Below are 6000 nucleotides of genomic sequence, written 5' to 3'. Positions count from 1 at the left end.
AATTAACTATTCTTCTTTCATAACAAGTAATGTGGCTAATTGCATACTTTGACATGTGGAAGCTACACTACTATTACATAGGCCAGATACTACTGCATGTACTCAGGCCACCATGACCTCCCATGTTCTCTGAACTACTTATGTTGTCATGGATCAGCCCTGTACAATTCTACAGTAGCAGACACTTATAGTAACCTTATCAGCTATGCCACCAACTGATCCACAAGCTGTAGCTGGGTCTGAAAGGCTTGGATATCTATGGTATTCAAAGCTGCTCCCCCCAGCCTTAACATTCCAGGTAAAACCTATTTACTTCTGTGAATTACATTCTGGGTAGACTGCCAGTTGTAACTCTTGGGTATATGTGGTACATGAGATGTTATAAGTGCTAATACTCTAGTCCCATGAAATACGATATTCTCATTCTCTTTGGGGACTCTCCCATGTAAACAAAGCGGCTGTGCAATTACAAAGACCATGAATGGTTTGGGCCTGGTATAGATACTCCAACGTATCCTAAACTGTATCCACTTTCAATTAAGATCCGCACAAGCGTAATTGTAGCTAATATCAGTACTAATGTAAATAGTGGTTGTGCTACAAAATGTGTGGTCCATGCAAGAGTAATTTAGGGTTATCACTTCTGAAGTTTGAGTGTGCCTGATATGCCCTTGCACTTGATTATCATTACATTTTAAAGTTCGGTTTCCATATACAGTCCAGTTGCCAGTTACCCCATTTCCCACTTGGTGTAGCATGAGACTATTGACCTGCATCCCTGTGGACATGGAGCTCCACCACTAGTCCCATACCCTGTAACACAACGCTGATGCAAATGCCACCAAACAATCCAGCTGTCTGTGTGAAGTGGTAGACAAGGAGGATCTTTGATGTGGCTGGAGGGCATGGGTGTCTGGCACCTCTCTGATACTGTGGGTGACATAAGAGTCAACAAGTTAAAACCACAAGTTCGAATTCACACATTTCTTGGCCATTTGCTCGTTAAATCTTGACCTCCCGCCAAAGGTTCCCTATGTATTGTCCAGTTGTCCACTTGCCACTTACTAACCCATATGGTTAATTGCTTATGCACTGGCAATGAGTCAATATATAGGTATAACTTGGGAGTGGGGGTCTCCTCTAGTATCATGAACACAGCCATTAGTTCTGCATACTGACTGCTACCTCCCTTGCCTGGATAGGTCAAAGAGATTTGCTTAATGGGATTTAGCAAATCGCATTGGGCCTTCCACCACTTCTCCTCCTTAATATATTTCACAGATCCACCTTTGAACCAGGGACACTTGCTGCTCGGGGAGAGCTGTTCATATGATGGGGCCCCCTGAGACCAAGCCAGAGGTAGCAGCTCCATAGTAGTTTGAATCACATCTGTCAAGCCTACCTGGGCTATTTTTTCCCGCAAGGCACTGATTTTGTGAGTACCTGCCATTGCCCACCTAGAAATCTACCATTTCCATTTTACCATGCTGGATTGTTGGGCTTTTCTGATTCTGTAGCTTATGTCACTGGACAAGACCCACTGAACAAGACTCATTGCAATATAGGCAAGCCAAAGATTCCAATCTCCCCTCTCCTCCAGTTATTCATTTGCTTTCTACCAAAGCCCAGTATGCAGCCAGTAATTGACTTCAAAAGGCACCTAGTCCTGTGCAGGAAGAGGGATATGACATGAGCAAGAAACTAGTGGGATTCATATCCTTTCACCTCTTTGCCACAAATTCTTATGTGCCTTGTCACCTGAAACTAGGACTCCCCATACAAAAGTTTGTGAGGTTGCCTGGGACCTAATGCAATAATATGGGAAACAGCATGTTTAACCTGTTCAAAAGCTTCTCCTCATACAAACTGATCCTTCTTTTTTGCTATCTTATACAGAGGTCTTAAAATCTGTTCTAAATGTGGGGTAATTGCTACTCTAGAAGTCCCACAAAGTGCCGCACATCAGCTTTATTTTGCGGCTCAGCTGTATGAAGTATCGTCTGTTTTGCAGCTTCAGGCGTAATCCGGCCTTGTCAGATGATGCCTAAAATCTTTACTTCAGTTGTTGGCCCTTGTACTTCCTGTGGATTAACTTCCAGCCATGCTCTCTCCTAGCACCCATGACACTACTCTGCCTCCCTGACATCCTGTTCAGGAGGTCCAGTCAGCAGGATGTTGCCAAAGTAATGAGAGAGCTCACATATCTGGAGATAAATTACACTCTCCCAAATGCTGAGCCACGATTCTGTGATAAATTGTGCGCTTAGGCAGGTATCCATGAAGCAGCACCGTAAATGTATGCTACTAATCTTCCCAGGAAAAGGCAAACTGTTTCTGCCTTTCTTTAGTAGCAGGGATACTGAAGAAGGCGATCTCCAAATATGCATCACAGCTGCATTCAGAAGCCAATCATCTACCATGCCAGGATCCATTTGGTTTCTTTATAGGCCAATGAGGTTCATTAAAAGGTGAATGTGTCGACTGGATAACCCCTGCTTCTAGCAACTGTTCAGTGGTCTGAGAAGTTTCAGCATGCCCACAAGCAGAGGTATTGCTTTGCTGCCACAGGCTTGGGGTGGGGAAGAATAGCACAACAGGATTGTCCACAATTCTATTGTCCACAAATGCCCAGGCCTGGACTGACTGGACGTCAAAGGAATATTTCCCTTAGTGGTTTCAGAAGTCTTTCCTGCTAACAAATCATGGCTTATGACATATTCATTCACTCTCAGAATCCACCCTTGAGCTGGAAATGCGGGGGAGTTTTCTAGTTACAAGGTTACAGAAGCTTCCTGAGTCAGCTGCGTCCCCCCTTCTCCTTATATTAATAGTCATCACTCTGTTCCTAGGGGAACGAGATGGGTTTCTGAAAATTAGGGTTATCTCTGCCCCAGCATCTAGAAAAGCCCTAACCCATTGCTTATTATGTGCCAGCTCCAGTGTATTACAGAGGGGCAACAGTTCCCCCAGCTAGCTCCCTTTATTAGCCATGCTGGAGAGCAACCATCTGTTTGCAAGTGTTATTCCCAAATGCTGTTCACAATGGGGCAGATCAGCATAGGGGGAGCAATTAGAGACATATTTTCAGTGTCAGCACAGGGGGGTGCAGGCAGGACTAATGCTTCCAACTCCTCCTTTGCCCCTTCCCCTTTGTTTGGGTTGTTTATACAAGCCTCATAAGTAAGGGGTTGGTTTGCCATCTATTCTGCCTGCATTAGTGCAGGAAATATCTCTTTCCAAGTAGTCTGTCTCTTTGGCCTTTGTGCTCGTAACACCCAAAGCCTCCTTTCCTCTCCTTCAGCCTGATGATTGCCAAGCTGCCTCAGTGGTAACACCCCCATGGCTTTTCCAGATGCAGCCCTTTACAAGCAAGTTGCCTGTCCTATCCAAGCAAATGAGGCACCTGCTAATAGACAGGTTCTAGGCATGGTGGGTGTGAAAGGTTTCCTATCAAGGCTTAAAAATGCACATGAATACATGCCTAGCTGTGTGCCTAGTTCCCATAAACACCAACCAGCCTCAACTGTACTTTTCCAAGATGCTGATTTTTCATCCCAGTTGAAAAGCAAGGGATACTGAAATGTCAAGGCTTCCTGGAGCCATATCCACAGGAAGTGACGTTCATTACCCTTTGCTTTTCTCAGCCGCTGCATAATCATAAGAGTTTTGTGGCATGGCATCCAAACATATTAATTCTTGAGGATTTAAATGGACACTATCTCATCCAAGGTCCAATATTCCCAACAACCACTATTCCAGCCTTTCTCTCAGCTTTTGCCAAGATGTTTCTGCCAAATTTTGTAACTGTGTGTAATCTGAGGTACGCTGAAGCACCATTGGGTGCCCTTTGCTTTGTTAACCACTAATGGCCAGAAAGCAATACTGTTACCCTTCTCATCCTCTCACCCCTCTGTCTGCTCCTCATCCTTGGAGTCCCAGAGACTCTCCTCCACCAGTGGCCAGCCTGGTGAGTGGCTGGGACCAGAACATTTCCTGCTGGGCTCCTCTACATGCCCTTTTGTACTGCCTGCACCAGCCCTACTGTTTGCTGCTCCAGGCCTTCCATATGCTGCTGTATTTGCAGGTCACGAAGTCCTTTTCACCTCAGATCTAAACATTCCCATGTGCATTTCAAGAATGTCAGCAACAACCAAACACAAATCTTGCTGAGTTTTTCCTTTCTTCACCCCTTGTTTTTGGAGACAAGTTAATATTTCAGCTGGGGTGAAACTCCTTGTCACCAGGGAGGTTTGGAGGTTTGGAGCTGGGCCAAACACTGTGCGACTCATCCCTGCACCTGCGTGCGGGGCCAACTAGCAAATTTGTGGATTGTTCAGTGTTAGAGTCCCTTCTCCAGACCTTTTGTGAAGGACAAGAAACCATTCTGTTTCTGTACTGCTCTACTTCTTCAGCCTGGAGAAGAAAACACAGGACCTTTTCTTGTGGTATACAAACTTCAAGAATGAGAATTCAGGGAGCCATCAGGCACTAAGTGTGTTTGCAGAGCACCTGCACGTCACTTAGCAATGTTTTTGATTGCTGTATTGAACAGTAGGCACACTGGGGGACCTGGCCAATCATCTCTTCTAGACTCAAAGGAGAAACATCAAAGAGTTTTAATTACTGCTTCAGCAGTCATAAATGATGGTGCAATATATCTTGCATACCTCAAAGCACAGGGAATCCCTAATGACAAAACTTTACCTGAAGGAAGCTGCCCTTCTGGGATTATTGCTGCCTGCTGATACTGCGCAACCTTCGTAAAGTTAAGAGTGAATTCGTAGTTCCTGGCTGGCGGCATGATGTTGATTGTTTTTTCCTGATTTTGAACCAAGGGACTAAAGGGCTATAAGAGTCTCCTGAGAGTCTGCTGCAGGAGATGCTTTCAGAGTACTCCAGAAAGAGTCCCTCTGTAGCACTTTTTTGCAGAGGGAACATCTGTGCAGGTGTACAGTTTCCAGTGCAGAGGGAAACAGGACTGATGACTTTTTTTATGTGTTAATAGAGATAGCATGAAACTGGTAAAGTGCATGAATCCTGTGAGAACAGATAGAGAATTGAAACACGGCAAAGTACATTGACCTGACAAGACAAAGCAGAGGCAGTGGCAGACAGCCCTGAAGCAATTAACAGTAGTTTTGAAAACCATATACAGTGAGTGCAAAGGAGAAGAGCAGAAAGATGGTTTGCCACAGGCTGCTGTAGATGAACTGCAAGTTCTCCTTTCTCTGCAGCTATGGAACATAATGCAAACGAGAATGGAGGGAGCGTTTGCCCCTCTGATACAGCAGGTAGGGGGACAAAGGCTCAGTAAGCAAATTGTGACTGTGTACTGGATTGGGGGGAGCTGTGGGGTCTGTCAGTTAGGTCTGCACTGTTTCTTTTAGTTGCATAATATCCATGTACTTGTGTTGTTTGCTTCACTGAGCTGTTGCTTGTGCATTGTGTTCTCTTTTCACTCTGGGCATTCCCAGTCCCTACTGCACATACACTTCAGTAACCTTGCTAATGCTTTCTCTCCAATGCACTTTTTTTTTTTTTTTTTTTAGATACCAGAGGTTCATGCTACTATGAAGGATTGAGTCCCTCAAGGCTGCCCCTGCCTTTGAGTGTGTGAGGGGGAATTACATAAAACCGGGATTTAAAGTAAAAGCACTGGGCAAATCCTTATCAGGAAAACTCTCCACCTGCTGCCAGCCAGCCTCCTGAGCACAAGGACGCACAGGATAAGTAAAAGAACTGAGTTCTTGTTCCAGGACACTGGCACAGTTGGCATGGGAAATAATGGTGTTTCTTCCAGGGATGGCAATAAAAGGAGTTAAAAATGTCTTTGCAGGCTGCTGTTTGTTTTGGCTGACATTTTCCTGCTGCACTGACCAAGGAGTGGAGTAGGTAAATGCTTCGTGACTGCAGAAAGTGCTGGCAGACCTTGTACCCTCCTGCTCTGTGCAAAATGACGTCACATCGTGGTGGGAACGGGTACTGCTCTGTGCAGAGGGC

The sequence above is a fragment of the Rhea pennata genome, chromosome 16, assembly GCF_028389875.1.
Source record: "Rhea pennata isolate bPtePen1 chromosome 16, bPtePen1.pri, whole genome shotgun sequence".
NCBI lineage: Eukaryota > Metazoa > Chordata > Aves > Rheiformes > Rheidae > Rhea > Rhea pennata.
The sequence above is the reverse complement of the archived record's forward strand: the minus strand, read 5'-3'. Positions refer to the sequence as shown.